Genomic DNA, 19233 nt, shown 5'->3' on the forward strand with positions numbered 1-19233 from the left:
GGAGAAATGCCATCGATAACCGCAGTCTGTAACCGAGCAGACCAATGATATCTCATCACTGAATCCGACAATGACAGCGTTGTCACAAAAAAAATCCACAGACTGTGTGCACACATTAGGTAACACAGACTTGGCGCCATGCGTACAGTCCGTATGTTGCTGTTCCGTCGTGTTCTGTGCCACAACATATCCAACTTTTCGTCTATGCCTGACTAAAACGACGCGCTATTTTTTTACTTTTTAATTCACCCAACCGGCGAAGAACTTTCTCCCTTTTTGGGTCCTCGCTGGCGAAAAGATTGTTTGGGTTTGGTTTACTGTCGTTCTGTAAGCAGCCAGTGTCATCTACCAACTCCGTGTCGCCTGCTTGTATGCACAAATTATGGAGCACACAGCAAGCAAATATGAATAATGCGGCTCTCTTTACGGACCAAAATTCTAGGTACAATAACTGCCTGATGCGTCCCTTGAGTAGACCGAACGCATTTTCGATGCGCACTCTTGTTTTGCTGTGCCGCAAGTTGTATTCAATCTCATCTGGTGTGATGTTGCCATAGTCGCGGACCGGCGTTAACAAATACTCCCTCAAAGGGTACGCCGCATCACCTAATATATGAAATTGGTCTCCCTCACATATCCCGGGCAAGTCTTTCACTACAAAAGATCGCTTGAAGGCTTCCGAGTCATGTGTTTTTCCCGTATTTCCCAGAAAAACGCCCAGAAACTTTTTGTCGCTATCGCAGATTGCTTGTACATTGTACGATTTCTTGTCGTGTCTGTTCGTGTACGTGGACGCGATCTTGTGGGCTGGACGTCTTGTCTCTACGTAAGTACCGTCGATGCACCCCAACACTCCGGGAAAGCCTGCAAACTAGAACAGGGGGACGTTAAATGTCGGACCTTGCAACTCGTGTGTGTGTGGAAAGAGAGAGACAGAGAGCGGCTTTTCACATGGCACTCCCTAAAAACTCACACGCACACGCTTGAGATGACTGACTGTTTATGACGAACGCCATTACCTGCTCGAACCTGATGCTCGACAACACTTTCTCTTCTTTAGTTGCGGGGAAGTGTATAAACCTGGTGCTGATGCTGTGGCCACACGGTCGATGATGTCATGGAGAGTGCTCTCCGCCATGCCAAACAGCACGGAAACGGCCCTAAGAGAAGCTTTATTCCCAGCAAACCTGCACAAGGTTACTCTGCTTAGCTGATTGTTGTACGCAGATGCTGTAAAAAATCTGTAGCAAAACAATTACCGCAGGAACGACAAAACATGTTCTTCTGGAGTCTTTTCCGGCCTACGTCCTCGCTCAGCTTTCGGGTAGAACTGGGAGCTCTCGTAGTCTGCTATAAGGCTCTAGCATACGTTCCTTGGAAGATAAACTGTAATGACGCAAAGAAGACGGGGACGAAGCGAAGACACGAACAGACAGACACGGGCGCCAACTTCCAACTGTTTATTATCAGATACCGCGCCGATTTATATACGCTGCCGAGCAAGGAATCCCATAACAGAAATTGAGACATCGCAGAACTTACAATTCATCATGAGCCATAAATACAGAGGCAAGGCATGCGCCGGAACTGCACTAACGCGATCGAACTATAAAAACATGCCAGCACCTATGAACACGTGCCAACCCTAGTGAGAGGCAAAATGAATATCACACAATTTAAACTCTACATGTCTAAATGCTATCTTTCAAAAAGATAGCTTCTTTCTCGCTTAGATCGAGTGATGGGGCACTAACGCACTGGCTACCTGCCCTTTTTATTAGAAACGCTTCAATTGTCTCCCTTTAAGTGCGGCTGTTTGCTCTCCTGAGAAACGTGGTTTGGCTGAAGTGTGGCGCACAACCACAGCGCTTGCAGTGGTCTGCCAAGTGCCCGCCCATGTTGCTGCTAACCACCAAGCGGTGCTCCCTTGCACGATCGTTGAAACACCGGCCTGTTTGGCCGATGTACACCCTACCGCAGCTTAGGGGAATATTATATACCACATTGCTGACACACTCGGTGTATCGCGTGGCGTGCTTCTTGGAGCAAGCAGCCGGCTGCTTATCCGCCATCAAAGGGCAAATCCTGGCCAGTTTGCATGGAGCGGAAAATACAATGCGCACACTATATCTGGCTGCGATCTTCTTTATATTGTGCGAGAGCCGGTGAACGTAAGGAATTACGTGCGTACTCATTTTTTTCTTTTGGCTCCTGCACTTTTCTTCCACGTTTCAACTTCTGCAAGAGGCTTTCGCACACACCCGTGATAACGGAGGGAGGAAATCGAGCGTCTTTCAGCCTGTTAATCTGATTACTAAATCCCGCAACAAGACGGTGCTCACATGACTTAATCAAAGCTGAATTGAGGCTTTGCGTCGTTACAGTTTATCTTTGCGTCTTCTTTGCGTCGTTACAGTTTATCCTCAAGTTATGAACCAACTAGCTCAGCAACAAGCCCTGTCCCTTGGAACTCGGAAGTGTTTCGGGAATTGAATGGAATCGAAGTACATCGCAATCAAAACGAATTCACCTCTGTTAAAGAGCATATATATATATATATATATTTACTCACGTCGATGTATGTATAGAGCTTGTCAATTTCCCCCACGAAGTCGCGCACTTTCGACGTTTCATCGCTGGGTCTGATAGCCAAGCTGAGCAAGATTTCATCTTCACTGTCGTCATCATCAGACGAACTGGACAAAAAGACCGCCTTCAAAAACTCGAGGCGCGCTAGCTTTCTTGCTGTCGCCATACCTACCGGTCCGCGTCGTCTGCTGACCGTCTGCAACGCGTGCGGCACGCAATGAATTCTGGGATTGCACAGCGCTGCTCCGCCAATTTTCTCGGAGCAACAAAAAAAGTGCCCCCACAGGGTGCGGTCTGTTTACCGAGGACAGTGGGTGTGCACCGATGCGCACCGGTGCAATTTATCGAAGACATACAGGCGCACCGGTGCGCACTGGTCCGCCCCGGTGCGAATTGTCGAAGATGCCATAACATTGAGTTGTTGCCCTCTTTCTTCAATGTACTGAATGTGACACAGTCAGCCTTCCAGCATGTAAAAAATGGCTGGCTTTCGCATAGTCGAACGCAGATGTAAGGTTGAAATCGCTACCGGCAAAGCAGAGTGCTTGGAGATGATAATAGCCACACTCAAGGGGGGACGCGGGGATCAAATCGCGAAGATAGCTAAAAAAAATAAACTTTTGGAAAACACTCGTTGTGGCCTCCGCGGTCTCTTATTTACGCAGTATCTAAAGGTCACGCTGAAAGCGTAACTCGAACCAAATCTTTGTTGTCCATTTTCTAAAAAAAATTTCTGTACGTTATGTTGGGCTAGTTGGTGCATCGGTACTTGAAATACGTGGTTCAAGGTTGCAACTAAGAAACTTCTCAGTTGCAACCTTGCGCCAACTATTTCATGTTTTGCTGCCTGCCACTTCTCTTGTTGAAAGCATAGCACAACTATGGCTGGACCGATTTTTATGCTGTTTGTTTTATTGTAATCCATAGACTGTGCTGTACTTCAACACAGTCTTGAAACGTTCGTTTAAACTTTCGTAATTTTCTTATTTCATAATTACTGGAATGCACGGTCAGCTGGGACACATGCATTTGCATGCAATGTTCAGCAGAAAATTATTAGAGCTCTAAAGAAAATCCAACACTGTCTTTAAGTAAAAACAGTACGTGGGCAAAGATACGAAGTAGTGGCAGCCTGCTAGCACGTTGCATGACTGTGCCATGCTTTCCGCCAGCAAGGAACATGTAAATCCTTATAAAACAAGGAATAAATGAAGATAATTTCATCAGTATTTACTATTGCCTCTTGAATATGATTTTCAGTGTGTGTGATAAATGTCAGCACTCTGTGTCAAGAAATCAAAAAAGTTACTAACAATTCCCGCGTCCCCCCTTACAATGGCTACAGTCCATGTTCACATGGGCACACCAACCCGTACTGTGCATTGGTCCGTATGCACTCGATTGCTTCCTGTGCCTGTGAGGCGTAAGCTTTTAATCATTGCCAAGCGTCTGCAGCAACGACGTGACGCAGGCCTGAGAGCTTACTCAGCTGGAACGAACCTGTTTAGAACTAAACCTCATGGAAGTCTCCTCTCGCCCCAGCATAGTATGCGCGGTGTGGTCGTGCAACGTGGCACCATCTTCGGAGGCAGTGATAGTTATTTACCTGCGCCAGCCTCCGAGCACGCATAATTCGGTCTAAGCACCAAAAGGTGAAAATAAATTGTACACTTCTGTGTACCTGGCGGTGGCAAGTAGCTGTTATCTGCTTTGAAACGTCACAATTGGAAATCGCAGATGGAACGTCAGCGTAGTAGACGCTACAACTTGAGTGATATCCTGAACAAACATTAAGAAGAACTCTGAAGCAATAGTTTTTGTAACCTCTCTGAGCAGTAAATAGCGTAAGTAATGAAGTCCATTAGAAAGGCGCCGTGCCACACGACGCTCTGTTTTAAATGTTTGGTCAGATGCCAAGATGCTTTCATTGTGTCTGAGTGCCTGGATATCTGCTTTCAGTGCCCGCATAACGGCGCTCGCTTTCGACCCGAGATCACTTAGAGGTCGCCGACAACGTTAGCTGAAAGCGTTCCATGCTCATTAGCGTTTCGACTTGTGCAAGTAAATCTGGATTTTACGTGGTGGAGCCAGTTGCGGTGCTTTCAGCTTTAAAGGCTCCCTAAACCACCCAGAGGTCAAAATTCACTGGGTGCGTTACAGTTGTGCACGAGTCTACATCGAACACGTAGCCGTGAACGTTTTTGGAAGAGGTTTTTCGTTTTTCGACAGAGGATCCAAAAGAGGCCCTCGCTCATTTCAGTCTTCCTTCGCTATCTTCCGTTCGTCTGCTCGTCTCTTCTGCTGGTCGAGTGCTCTTCCTCACCGTGCGAGGAGGAAGAGCGGTGAGCGCGGGCATCTGCGATCAGACAGATAGGTTCTTTTTGTGGATGACGAGCGGACGAGAATGTTGACGTCATGGTGAAAGCTGAGGATAACCGAAAGGCTTGGAGATGAAATTGTTGATCGTGACGGCATTCTGGACTCGATGCGACCGTTTACTTGAAATGTTGAAAAGTTATCGGATGTTATTTAGGGGCCTTTTAAAGCCATCTTGAAGGTGATAGCACGCGCATTACATGTGGGGAGTGAACAACCTGCTATGTCGGCCACACACAGGGGGCATACGTTTGCATCCGCTAAAAGCTCTCGAAACTTTACATTTCGTCGATAGATGAGTCATGGTGCTTCTCAGAGCGGTTTGCAAGGCGCACATTGCTTCATATCGTTCGATAGTATTTAGGCACAAAATTGATTGTGCTGCCAGCCCGATATGCGTTTAGCCAGTCCGACAATTATTCCTTGCTTGCAGTGTCGCGCGTGACGACTTGTGCTATCTATGTATTGTTGGCGATCTCTCGGGTTTCTGTAGAGCCTCGGCTTTAATTTTCCTTTCTCTATAAAAAACCACAGTGCCGACGAAGTTATTTTCACTAGACGAATGGGGCATTGGAAACTAAACCTATGTTTTGGCGCCTGGTGCGTTCTACGCTTTTGTCACGCAATTTTCAAATGCGTGAAGGACACTCCTCGCACATGACATTCGTATGGGGTTTGCTCCGAAACAGTTTCAACCACTGGGGTGGCTCTGTGGTGTCACACCTGCTCACCAGAACCCTGGGTTCTGGTGCAGAACCCAGGGTGAAGAACCCAGCAGAAGCCCTGGGTTCGATTCCCTTTCTAACCGAAGTTTTTAATATTTATTTATTTGCATGTATCTCGAACTTTCGCTCAGGGAAAACGCAGATTTTTCGCTCACATCCAACGACGCCGACGCCGACGCCAGAATTTCTGGGAAACGAGCTCTTTGACGCTTTCGCGTTAAATTGTTCGCGTATGTAGGCGAAAAAGGACCTCATATGCTAAAGGCAAATATTTGTATGTAGTAGGTACATTCGAATCCAAAATAACTTAGTGTAAGGAATGATTTAGTAGTGAGAGGCGAACGTCCACCTTTTGCGCTTCCTTGCTTTCTCTTGAGTGACTTCGAGACAACTGCAATTCCTTCATTATTATGCACATTTTTGTACAAGGACCGGGTGCGTCATCTTGCCACAATGACCTGATAAGAGAGCGCTTGTGCTTCGTTAATGGAGTCTATAATCCCAATGAAGTGAGTTGTATCCTGAGTAACGCTTGGAAGGGTGAATGATATGCTCGTTAAATTGCTTAGTTATATTGCTACATGGCTTCAGAACAGCTCAACAAGTGTGAGTGTGTTGTTGAATATTGTACGTCTTCCCATGGTTGGCGCGGAAAGTACGGCAATGCGCTCAAGCCTTACGAATATCCAGAAGCAGCTGGAAGTAGCCGGTAATACAATGCCTGGCTAGAAAGCGGTACTTCAAACTCCCTATCTAGAAGATGCGTGCTGTACACCCTTACTGTACTCTCGAGTTGGTCGGAATCTAATTAGCGATGATCGGCATAGTCAATGAGTTATCGGGGAGCCCCTTATCATTTGACGCGTAAGCGATGCTTCGGTTCTCGATAGTCTCGGCTTATCCAGAGGTTGGCCAACTAAGTCTGCACTGGTAAAACATTGCCGTCAGCTGTCACTGTCCCTACTGCAAATACACAGGTTGTAATCGGAAATTTTCACCGCTGTCATGGTTGCCCTTGACTGTCCTAAGGGAGCTATCGACATGAGGACAACATGTATCGACATAACGTACTGTTCACTTCATGCTTGAAATATATCCTGAACTTATACGATGGCAAAAAATGCAACCAGCTCCGCTTCGCGGACACCGATGAAACGTCGAAGCTGGTGGCATTTATTTCGTCAGGCTAACGCATTTATATGTTTTACAAGTCTTTCAGATACGTTATACCACTGCTCGTTATTAAACGCTCGTTGTTAAGCTTTGAGGTGGTAGTATAGTTTTATTGCATCTTTACCATACTTCTATTATACACAGGTTTACAAAGAAGCATTCGCTTAAGAAACTCCGATATGTTCTGTCACTGCTTTTTATTGAACAATCTTTGTTAAGCTTTGAGGTAGTAGCATAGCCACCACCTTTCATAACACAAAGTATCACGTCACAGTAGTGTGGCTATGGTAACGAGAACGCGTTTTGTTTGGATAACGGTTGCCATCTCCCCTTTTAGTGTAAGTTGTGTGTAGCGGGATTTACCGAATTTCTAGGCACATACACGCTTATAATGATAATAGCTTTCTGATAGTCCGCACAGATTTAAGTGGCACATAGCCGTTTGTTTGGCTAACTGTTGCCTTCATTTTAGTGGATGAATGGTTATTAGTGGCATTTACCCAATGTCTGCGGCGCACACCCGTTTATGATGCCCTCAAGCGTTACCACGGATCACGGACATGAAAGGCTCGACCAAGAACAGATTTGATGTTAAAAAGTTGCCGCCAAATATAGGCGTTCTCCAGCTCTTCATTTCAATCTCGTGAAGGGTTCCTTTAGCCTCCATAAATTAAACCCTGTATAGGTATCCCTATGTAACCAAATCACGTCAGCTTCTCTACAAAGCCTAGCTTCTGTTAACAGCGAATCTGCTTGGGCCGGCCGTAAAAACTAGAGAGACGTAACCAGTAATTGAGGAAAGCTTTCATAAATCGTCGTGATTAACCCAGTTACAAACACCGTGGCCGCACATTTCAGCTTCGCTTGAGCATCTTTACGCCGTGCTTCAGCGGTGCGCAACGACAGAATACTAGGGAAGGGGAAAGGCAACGGCGGCTGCCAGAAGACCCCGAATCAATGGAAGGCCTGCGCGAACGACGACGTGTCTCTAGAACTATGGTATAGGTTCGACCGCTCCGTTTCAGCGCGAGTTCCTGCCTCTGGAGTTTGGACATCCGTGTCGCTTCGGTGACAGTCTGTGCTTTAAGTCGAACATCTCTGCGCTGAGAAGCAACCTGAAAACAACCTAACATCACCTAGTTAAAGCTCAGCAGCAACCTAGAAGCAACCAGATTAGATTTCAGTATCGTCCAGCTTCACTTTTTGAAGCATTGCGCGACTTAGTGCAAGCTTCTCCATTTTTTATTCATGTACTCTTCATGGTCAGTCAAAAAACTTGGAGGTCGCTTGAGCTTCGCCTTCAAGAGTAGAGCGCGATAGCGTAATCGGGCCGCGTGCTCATCGCATTCTCAAATGCTAGGCTGGCTTCGATTCTCGGTGGGTGCCTCAACCGCGCAGGAAATGAACGACCTTGCGCCTAACGTTGGCCGTTTCAAACAATCCTAGAATGCCTACTGCAAGTTCATTTGTTAAGTGCCCACTACGCCCAATCAGCGAAGGCTCCACTACGTGTCCGTAAGGCAGCACCCGAATCTACAAATCTGCTCAATTTGATGATGCTTTTGCACCCGATGATGATTAAATATCTCTGAGCGCTTTGTAATGGCTGGGCCTTTAAAACACCAAATCGTAGCGGAATTGACATATTTTGACGCCTGGGTGCGCAAGCCATCCAGGACGTCTCTTCGAAGGTGTCGTTCGCGGTGGTTTCCATGGAGGATGCGCACATGGGGCCTAAGGAACGTGTTTATCGGCTCCCGTACTTCAATCGTGGGCGCTCCATTACCTTTCACTGCCGACAGCCTGCCGACTGCAAAGGGCGACGGCTACATCAGCTTCAGCACGCGCACGGAGCAAGAGTTGGAACATGGCGTCGGCGCGTTGTCTTATCTGAGGTTCGTTCCTGCATCGAATGCCCCGAAACGGACCGCCTTTGCAGCGCTGCACAGGCACTGGGCTACCTGGCCTTTGTCGCTGTCCGTCGCGGTCACAGCCACTTCGCCCGGCACGATGCAGCGCACAAGTCCCGCCGATCGGATTCCAAGGGCACAGCTGCTGACCATGGCCGAACCACAGAGGTTAGTACAGTGCTAAATAGGCGCAGCCTTCCTGGGACATGGCAGAGTGTATGTACAGGCTGCTTAACACATGAGGCAAAACTCGGAGCACGTTGCAACGTGCTTGAAGTTTTCCCAAGTTTTCCCCTAAGTGTGCAACAGCCTGTACGTGAGAGTGCAGTAGATAGTCGCACTTGTGATTAGTGCCTCTGCCTTTACACCTGTGCTCTACACAACTTTTCGATATTTATAGACCCGCCGTAATGACATACTACGCAAGAGTTTTCAGGAGCTATATAACTGCAGTGGCTGTGAATGTACAAAGTCCTGTAGTATAAGGTGCCACTCTTTCCTGAACTTCCATTGTCAATCTTAATATCTTTAGGTAGCAAATTACCTACGAATTAAAGTCACGGAAGACTCCCAAAGTTTAGGAATTATTGTGACTGTGCCTTCATAATGGCGGTGATAAGATACATCATGAAGCTGAAGCTTTGCCCGCCGGGACGGTGTTGTGGTTGCGGTGCTCGGCAGCTGGCCTCAAAGTCGAGGGTAAGATCCCGGCCGCGGCACTCACATTCTCATGGAGGAGAAATGCTAGTGGCCCGTGTACAGTGCGATGGAGGTGCACGTTAAAAACACCAGATGGTCAAAATTTACGCAAATCCCGACTACAATGTGCCTCATAATGATACCGTTGATGTACGTAAAGTGCAATATATTATTATTATTATTCTTAAAGGTGAATCTTTCTTTGCCTGTTCTCTCCACTTTGCCCTTTGTGCCTGTCATTGTCTTCCACGGCAACCTTCAGGCCACTCTGACGGTGCATCTGCACGCTAGTAACGTGCATGCTGCTAGTCACCGCAGCTTGTCCTGAAGGAAGGGTGAGTGGGAAGACTTGGCCAGTTGCCAGCAGTACACGACTACAGAATGAAACAAACTCACTCATTAGCTTCTTATCGCAATGCATAATTCCTGGGCATGCAACAAGTAGCAAACCCTGCTTCTGTGACATAAGGTGGTTTCGCTTTCTTCGCACTCTCGGTGGTTAGCCTACGCGAAGTATTAACTTACGCTGCAAGCCAAAATTGGTAGTTAATCTGCCGCCTTGCGGGATATTTTCCGCAATACCTCTGTGTGACAAGTCGTTCATTGTTTCATAGTCGTGCATGCGGGGGCACGTCTGACCGATTATGAGTGACGAGCGTTGCCTTTAAGATATTTTAATTTGCTTTTCAAGTAAGCCTGAGTGCTCATCTGAACTTTGAACTCCTATCAACATAACCACTAGTATGACGTAGACGTAGGCCCCTTGTGACGTTGCAGAGGTAAAGCGAGTATTGTCGACGTCACAGACAGAAATACGCGCGGTGCACTGTGGTTATAGTGAACTAGAACCAACTTCCTAGTGGCGCGAACGGGAGGGTGCAGGCATTCCTCTTGGCGAAGAAAAATCCAGGTGGCGCCAGTGCAACTTTTCTAGTCGCACCGCCCCTTCTTCTGTAGGCGCTTGCGCGCGTTTCTTGCGTGCATTTCTCCACGATGCGCGTCGTTGTAGCGGTGCCGTGCATTAATAGACAGTTTCAGTTGAGCGCCCACTACATATATGTGGACGCAGCCTGTCATTGGGAATGGCTGGCAGGCTGCGTCCGCAGAGCTGCTGCGGATGCCCAAATAAAACTGTGTAACGCGTTTAAAAGAGAACGTGTATGCCGTTCGCTTCGACTGACTTCCAATGAATATCGTACTCGGCTTTTTGAGGAGGTTGAAACAACTTACACACGTAATTGTACCCGCGATTGAGAATAATTTCATTCTAATTTTAAGCAACTTGCACGCGGCGAGTGCGTGAGATCGAACAGTGGACCATACGCTAGGGATGATAATTTTCGTCCTTATTATTTGCATGTCAACACATTAGAAGAAAGAAAAATTAAAGCGCTTGAGGGTGAGGACGTACAACTGCGGTGTCTAAGCGGCGTCTGTAGTTAACTGGAATCGTTATAATTTATTATCATACTCTGATGTTTTTCTTTATATTTCACTACAGCTGCTTGGACTAAGGTGCAGCTACCATATTTCAGACGCCAGTGATACACCAGCTCACGGCGTCTCACCGTCCTTCAACGGCGGCGCCAGGCAGTGCTGTCAGCTCTAGACGCTTGTAAAAAAAAATAATAGCAGCAGGGTGGCAACAAAAAGAGCAACGCATAATGAGTCCACTATATGCGAACGCATCGGAGCTCTAGAAAAATGTGCAGTCGCGATCCTTGCGGCGAGGAGACGCGTTCGGTTTCAGCCGCAGCATTGCCAGGCTCCTCCGTTCAAAACATTCGCAACCTCGGCGTCTGCCACTTGCGAACCGTCGTCGGACTCGTTAGACGATGAGTAGGGCCACGAATCTGCGTCTGACAGCGATGACATCGTCTACCACGTGCTCGACGAGCAGACGAACTTCTCCAACTGGCAGCTCAACAAGCGCGTGGCTGACGTCAACCAATACTGAGCGTACGTCATCACGCGTGCCCCGAGGCGCGACCGCCGCGGCGCGGCGCTAGTTTCTTATCCTATTTCAGCGCGCGTTTTGAACCTACACTAAAAATGACCATAATTAACGCTGCTAGTATTAATTAGACATCACATAGGAACATTTGTGGTGTCATTCCGTGATTACAAGACATAGACCTACTTATTGCAACATAAATATCACAAACAAAAAATCGGCTGTCAGGGCCCTTTAAATTCGGACGTTTTTTTATGTGTGTGACTTCTGTTCCATTGTTTCTAAGGCTATGTTCAAGTGATCTAGCCTAGTCTAGGAGCAAGCCATGATGCCGGCTGATCAATGAAAAGGAGAATGTAGGTCGCTGTTGTCTAAAATTTAAGAGCCTTCGTACTCAGGTGTGCCGTAGTCCGATCGACATCGTGGTAGAGTGTGCATTCAGATGACGCATGTGTTTGGCAATGGAAATAACTCAGTGTAGGTGAAGCTGGATAGGCATGACTTTCCTTTTTGCGCCCCTTGCTCGCAGCCTGCGCGCTTGTGTCGCTGTCCATCTGGGCGAACGGGCAGCGGGCAACAGCGCTGGTTGTCCTGCAACTTCAGCGTGACCCGCAGCGGTGGAAGCACGCGACCGCTGAAACCGACGCCGGTCGCTCTGGAGCAGCGCTTTCCGGAACACGGCAACCGTTCCCGGAACTGTGCCGTCTGCGCGTGCAACATCCTGTAGCACAAGCAGCGATGTCCGCAGGAGCGGGTGTAAAGACTGTGCCTCGATCACCAGCCGGTGTTCGAGGCACAGTTTTCGGTAGCAGACTGGGGGGGGGGGGGGGGGGGGATACGGCAACCATATTTCCCAGGCATAGCAATATGTTTGATTTTATTTATTTTATATGTGCGTATTGTATAAAATGTTGTGATTTGCGAAACCTGTCTTCCTGTCTGGTTCCCATGGTGTCACTATTTGCTCAGAGTAGACGAAAAATCCTTCAAAGGGGCGCATCACTGGAGCCGACATTTCGACAAGCGGTCTCGTCTTCTTCCAGGCACCAACTGCTTACCTTAGCGCGTGTATGGGTATGCTTCGTACGAGGATAGGCCAAATGCGGAAACGGGAAGGGTGATGATGAGATGGGGGAGAAGAAAACATAGGAGGGGGTGTTGAGAAAAGCGTCCAATTGGGCATAGGCGTGCGCATTGTTCCCCATCAGGGGGGGGGGCGAAGGTTCATCGCAGCCCCCCCGCTACCCTACTAAGTCAATGTATGGGGCAGATTTTGCGCCCCCCCCCCTCATAGGTGACTAGAAGGGTCAATGTACGGGGCAGATTTTGCGACCCCCCTCTTAGGTGATTAGCGGGCGGCCCTCCTGCGCCCCCCCCCCCTGTGCGCACGCCTATGCAATTGGTTGTGTAAAGGGAGAACATTTAAATACACGAAAGAAAAAGGGAGTAGGGGCTGGAAGGCACTCTCTTTGTGTCGTGGTTTTGTTCGCGTAGAAAGGGTAGAAGGTCGGAGGTTTTCCGCTGGATCGTGACCGTCACAAGTGAGTAATAGCTGACAATGATAATATCCCGGTGATCAAAAACGGTTAGAAATTCTTGGATCAAAGGCTTAAATTTCACTGGTTTTTGTTGTGTAGGTATTATCATTTAGGATAGATCCAAGAGCTCTCCCTTTGGAACATTTATACCAATTGGCTGGAGTGATGCTTGCGAATGAAATTCTATAGATGGACGTGATGCTCCCCTACTTTTAACTACAACGACCATTTAAAGGTGCTTGCAAGACTTGCATTTAAGGCAAGAAATGAAATATATTCGCGGAGGTATTAGAAGTTTCTATTACGTCATTAGGTGACCCTTGGTTCTTCTTGAAACTCTTTTCTAAAGCATTTGTTGCTTGCAAATATTCGATAATACTTAGAGGGCACTTGAACATTTCGTTATAAATGCTAGCGGCTGATTGGGCTGCACTTTTCGGTTTGTTCTAGCTAGTGATAGCAACCCGTTTGGTTCACAGGCTTCATTATAGGACTAGTTTAGCGCGCTGTGCGGCAAATTTCTTTCAACTAACGTTAGCTTTGGAATGCTCAAGGTGGTGAACGTAGTCACTGTTATCGCTACATATCCTTCTTTTAGGCCTAGAGTAATAAAGCTATTGTTGGCTGCTCGCGAAATGTCGTCGCACTAGTAGAGAAAGCAGCAGAACTCGAAAGGTGGCTCACAGATTCAGAGTAGTACTCACGATATTCTAATCCAGAAATCCAGGGTGTTGTGAAGAAAGTGAGGACCTTGCTACTATTAAATGCGAAGCATTTCTTAGCGAACGTCAGGCACTTTGGCCGTTTCTATCTATCTATCTATCTATCTATCTATCTATCTATCTATCTATCTATCTATCTATCTATCTATCTATCTATCTATCTATCTATCTATCTATCTATCTATCTATCTATCTATCTATCTATCTATCTATCTATCTATCTATCTTGCCGCTACATCTGGGCGCTTGCCTGGGCGTCTCCATAGCTTGTACTATACCAAATTAGCATAGCAGGGGATCAATGTGTGTTGAACCTGACTGACTGGTCATGACATACATAACGCGAAACGCCTGTCGCGTACGTCATGAAACCCTTTGCCCCAGTCACGTGTGGCATATACCCGCATACCACAGCTCATATTATGCGGGTATGTGCCACAGGTGATTCCCAGTCTCAATCAACAAAGTAGCCGCGAATATACACATTGACACGCAAGGCAAGTGAGGGGGCTGTATATAGAACGCCCCTGGAAGACGCTCGACTGCCATCCACTCGTTCACGTGGTCCACTAGAATGACGCATTGTTCTCTTCATTCCTATGAGGCTGGGCAATGGCCCATGCTGACCTAGTATGACGTCAGATTGACTGAGGGCCGATTTGTGACACGGGAAGAAGCCGCCGCCACGTGCCCTGACGGCATGCGGCTATACGGCTCTACCATACAGCCATGCGGAAGTCGACAGCTGTTACACACGGTGCCTCGACACTTCGGACAACGTGTTATATCATCGCTCATGCGATAAGATAACTGGCTATAAGAAAGAGCAGGTACACAGGAATGCGCTGACGAAGGTGGCCAAGATGAACGCAAGCGACATGGGTGGCCTGTCGGCCTCAATTTGTCTGACCATCGGCAAGCCGTACATGATCACGGCCAACATCGACGTAAGCGACGGCCTGGTTAATGGAAACATGGGCACCTTGTGGTACATCGAGCGTGACGAATACGGCAACCTCGTGCGACTGTGGCTTGAATTTCCAACGTCCACAGTAGGTATTGTCGTCCCAGCCAGCACAAAGCACATCACTACCGCACACCCCTCAAGAGAAGTGAAATGGGTGCCCGTGATAATGAACCACAACCACGATATACGCCAGAAAAATAGACAGTTCCCCCTTGCGCAAGCAAATGCCATAATTATGATATATAAGTCACAAAGGGCCACTCACGCCCAGTTAGTCTACGGATGCAATAAGCGCCGACCACTGAAGTCGCTCTACGTAGCACTTTCCACGGCTACCAGCCTCGATGGCCAATACCTCATCAACGCAAAAGGTGACTTCAGGTTGCGACATGTCGCCGGCTCTATCGACAGACAGTCTGTCGACGACATGACCTGGCTGGCAAACAGGCCTCTATACACTGTCTTGGACTGGGCTAAGTACCTTCATTCGATGCCACAATCACAGGAGTCACCTTACGCTCGCCGCTCTCAACGTACAGTCTGTACAGGCGCATGTGAACGACCTCGAAACAGACGCTCTGCTCACAGAAACTGCGAGTCTGAGTGAGTCAGCGTGACTAATATTTCGGTGAGCCTGAGTCTGAGTGAGTCCGGTTGAGAAAAATTTTAGTCAGTCTGAGTCCGAGTGAGTCCAGTTAAGGAAAGTGTGGTTGAGTCTGAGTCCGAGTGAGCCATGAGCACAAAACATATTTTTTGAGTGAGAATAAGTGAGCTCCACATTTTTTGCCGGCCTATGGTGATGACTACTGAACTTCAGCATTACTATAAGCCTTATGTCGGCTCACGTTTATACTCACGTCTACTCACACATATTCGACGTACTAGCGTTCATAGAGCACCTCAATATTTATTGATCAGAGGCGTCAGCGACGGGGGGGGGGGGGTGCCATGATCACCCCCCCCCTCAAGATCTTTCACGGGAAATTCTTGATAAAAAATATCATGTGTGAGGCATCGCATTCAATAAAAATGTCCTTATTATATTGCAACCACTGACGACCTGTCAACCTGTGTGACACCCAGAGGGTTCTCGTTCAAAACCAGGCCTGCAAGAGAAAGAAAAGGGGAAAGGAAAGCGCAAGAAATGATGTTGAAAAGAAGCTTTGTAAGAACAGTTCTCGCAAGTTGTCGAGAATCAAGAAGAGACTCGCAAATGCAAAAAAAAAGAACAGGTGGCTCGTATGAAAGCGCAAAACTAGGCAGTTAGCGAAGAGGCATTTGAAAGGAAAATTGAGTCTCTTCCCCCAAAACAGCAACTCGCTGTCAAGAACTGTTTCCTTGCTGCACGATCGAAGTCGGCATGCAATACAACGACGAGTGGATTGTGGAATGCATCATTATGAAGATGCGAAGCCCGAAGTTATAGGAACATCACCACAAAGAAGCCATTATGGAACTGCCTGCGAAGGTACCTACAGCGTTTCAAGGGCGGGTTTGGCCTCAGTGCCAATATTTGTAATGCCTCGACTCAGAAGACGAAGACGATGGACGTTTACAATCGTAATGGTGGCCTCGTCATCGACGAGATCAAGGTTTCCGAGCTTTTGAATGAATAATCAGCTGGTGAGTACAGCTTTGCATTCCATATTATTGGAAAGGTATGTGTGCATAGAGGAAAAATCGCCACGATTTCGCTCATGAGAAATATATTACGAAAGATGCATGCGCACATAAGGTGCATGCTCTGAAAAGTGCTTCTTTTTTTGCGGTAACTCAAGCGAAGATTCGCCGTCGCCGACATCTATGTTGTGTATAAATTTAAGTCAAAGCGCTATAAAATCCTATATAACACCGAACGCTGTGTATGCAGTGCATACGAAGGGGAACCGAAATTGATAACTGTTTTATGCGCGCCGTCTTCCCGTGCTCAATGTCGCTTTGCTGGATGTCCGCTGTGCAGGACTTTTCAAGAAAGTTATCCAAAAATTCTGAAATTAATGGAACTGCGATGTTTGCTCTCTACCTTCGCGATTATTTTTTCTGTGGTGGGCCGACTTCTATCTGCTTAACTTCGGCATTAATATTAGCCTAACGTCGACTCACGTTTATACTCACGTCTAATCACACATAAATCAAGGCACTAGCGTTCATATGCGGGCTCAATATTTATTGATCAGATGCATGAGTTAGGTACAGCGAAAACTACGGGAAGTACTTGAAAAAACATATCGTGTGAGTCATATAAGGTCCTTACTGGATACCAACCACTTATAAGTCGCATCTGAAAGTACGAGATGAAAAGGTGCCAAGTGGAACAGCGAATATGCGAGATATTGGCGTTAAAGAGCATAACAAGGTGTGGGATCGAGCTAGTTGGTACTCCATGATCATCACTTTTTGCGCAAAATTTTCTCAGACAACGGACGAAACAGAGACGGACGGGCGCAAACTTCCAACTGATTTTATTATCAACAAGTGACATATATATATATAGAAAAATATGACTACGTCAAAACAAAAACAACAATGGCACAGGTGTGCAGTGTGTCAGCGCGCATCAGCTACTCCCTCCCCCAAATGTAGTGTTTCTTCTAAGAAGGCCATTTCCTTCTGTGTCAACGAAACTGACGTCATGCTCACGCAACGGGAGGGCAGCAACTGCGTGAGCATGACGTCAGTTTCGTTGACACAGAAGGAAATGGCCTTCTTAGAAGAAACACTACATTTGGGGGAGGGAGTAGCTGATGCGCGCTGACACACTGCACACCTGTGCCATTGTTGTTTTTGTTTTGACGTAGTCATATTTTTGTATATATATATATGTCACTTGTTGATAATAAAATCAGTTGGAAGTTTGCGCCCGTCCGTGTCTGTTTCGTCCGTTGTCTGAGAAAATTTTGCGCAAAAAGTGATGATCGTTAAAGAGCAGTGGCACCATGATAAAAAAAGCTAATCATACGCTTACGGACTCATGAGTCGACTCACTCAGACTCACTGAGACTCAGAGCGAGCCGTGAGTCTGAGTCTGAGTTAGTGCGAGTGAGTAATGTATTGGTGAGTGAGCCCAAAGGGCAAAATATACTTCATGAGTGAGTCTGAGTGAGCTTCACATTTTGTGCCGACCTATGGTCGGCTGTGGCTCGGTGTAGCGTCTTCTAACTCATTCAGCTATCGGATGCGTATGGCAGATTCATCAACGTGCAATAACTGGAAATGTGCAGAGACTATCGATCATCTCTTCTGCCGGTGCACCCAATTTCAACACCATCGCCGGACTCTCCAGAGTGCCTTCAGGAGACCCAATTGATGGTCCGCCTTCGACTGAAGGAAAGATTTTGGGAGTCTGGCTTCACATCATATCAGCCCAGAAAGCCACATGAGCCCTCCTGCAGTGCTTCAAGGCTACAGAATTGAGCGACCGCCTGTGATACACTCCTCTGTGTTTTTGTGCGTGTGTTGTGAAATGTGCCTCTTTCGTTCTATTTTTTACTCCCTCATTCCCCTCCCCATGAGCAGGGTAGCAATATGGAATCTAGTTAACCTCCCTGCCCATCCTCTATTCATTCTCTCTCTCTCCTTCCTACAAGAAAAAGTTCAGCGGAAGATGAAGCTTTGAGGAAACGTTTCAACATGGTGGCTTGTCTTCGTCAGGGCCCTGACGGAGACTAGTCCGCTTCTCGAATTGTTGGCTTCAGCGACATTCGCTATTCGGCGATTTCTCTTCACTTCATCTTTGTGTTTCATTCAGTAGAGCTAAGTGAGACGACGCTTACATATTGAAGAATGGCTGCGCCAGACCCTAAGTTTTGTCATATTGCATTGTTAGTTGTTTGACAACAATTTCGCTAATGATGAATCGTGCAAGAAAAAGTTGGTTTCTTGAAGGTTGGGTACAATATAGCTGCGTTTTAACTACCGCGATATTTTGTCGTCTTTTGCCGCTTCAGTATAATGTTACCTAGTCGCATGGCATATATCATTTTGTGGTGTGTACGCTTTTATGCTGTTCAGGAATTGTTGCTTTTTTATACTATAAATGACGACTGGAGCACTTTCGTCTGTGAACATACTGCGCTCTCACTCTGTAATAGTAATTACAGAATCAAGCAACTGTAATCCCTATAACAGAGAGGGCTTCCTATAAGCGTGCACTAATAGCACGCACAAGAACAAAACAGCAAGAAGAAAATAGATCCTGCATCACGTCTTGAAAACGTCTAGAAAACGTCTTTTCAAAGACAATGCAATGAGGTATTTTAAGTATTCAGGAAACCCTTTTATAGAATGGGATGTGTTGGGAAGTTTTTAAAACGTTTTGTAGATGGTCTTAAAGATAGAATCTAGCCGGACATTACACGGAATATACGACGTTTTCAGACCTTTAGCTTCTATTCCGTGACGTCTTCTAGACGTTTTTATTGTCTCAGAAGAACGTTTATGAATCGTCAACTATCACGTTTTGTGCTACCTGGGAAACGATGCTTATGAAGGCTTTAAAATTTCACCGTCCCACTTTTCACCGTCGGAGTATGCGCAGATGGACGTCAACGTGCCTTTGATGACAACGGATGTGAGCTCCC

The 19233-nt window shown here is 46.9% G+C and overlaps 1 pseudogene; it reads right to left on the reverse strand.

Moving 5' to 3' along the window:
- Positions 1–202: 202 nt before the first annotated feature.
- Positions 203–8926, reverse strand: LOC119382591 (putative nuclease HARBI1; annotated as a pseudogene).
- Between the last annotated feature and the right edge of the window lie 10307 nt (positions 8927–19233).

The sequence above is a fragment of the Rhipicephalus sanguineus genome, chromosome 1 (genome assembly GCF_013339695.2).
Source record: "Rhipicephalus sanguineus isolate Rsan-2018 chromosome 1, BIME_Rsan_1.4, whole genome shotgun sequence".
NCBI classification, from domain to species: domain Eukaryota; kingdom Metazoa; phylum Arthropoda; class Arachnida; order Ixodida; family Ixodidae; genus Rhipicephalus; species Rhipicephalus sanguineus.